The sequence below is a fragment of the Chiloscyllium plagiosum genome, chromosome 2 (assembly GCF_004010195.1).
Source record: "Chiloscyllium plagiosum isolate BGI_BamShark_2017 chromosome 2, ASM401019v2, whole genome shotgun sequence".
NCBI lineage: Eukaryota > Metazoa > Chordata > Chondrichthyes > Orectolobiformes > Hemiscylliidae > Chiloscyllium > Chiloscyllium plagiosum.
The window spans coordinates 70,543,720-70,544,447 of record NC_057711.1 but is presented as its reverse complement, the minus strand read 5'-3'; positions in this window follow the sequence as shown (position 1 = coordinate 70,544,447).

The following is a 728-nucleotide window of genomic DNA, read 5'->3' as shown; positions in this document are numbered from 1 at the left end:
TGCAATCTTCTTCCTGACCTCTCCGCCCCCACCCCACTCCGGCCTATCACCCTCACCTTGACCTCCTTCCACCTATCGCATTTCCAACGCCCCTCCCCCAAGTCCCTCCTCCCTACCTTTTGTCTTAGCCTGCTTGGCACACTTTCCTCAATCCTGAAGAAGGGCTCATGCCCGAAACGTCGATTCTCCTGCTCCTTGGATGCTGCCTGACTTGCTGCGCTTTTCCAGCAACACATTTTTAGCTTTTGTCTTTGTGTGTCTGTTTGCACACGCATGACAATTTTGAAAAGAGGAGTTCAGTTTAATTTACAAAGTCACAAATTAGTAATAAATAATAATTCCTTTTTAAATGAAAAAGGAAGTGTCCATATTCTTTTAGCCTGAATTAGAGAATTGACTAAAATATGGCAATTCACTGGTTTAATCAAGTTCCACCAAGTAGAGTCATAAAGGCGTACAGCACAGAAACAGACCCTTCGGTCCAACTTGTTCATGCCGATCAGACATTCCAACCCAATCTCATCGTACCTGCCATCAACTGGCCCATATCCCTCCAAACTCTTCCTATTCACATACCCATTCAGATACCTTTTAAATGTTGCAATTGTACGAGCCTCCACCACTTCCTCTGGCAGCTCATTCCAAACACGTACTACCCTCTGTGTGAAAAAAGATCCCCCCTGAGTGCTCTTTTATGTATTTTCCCTCCCACCCTAAACCTATGCCCT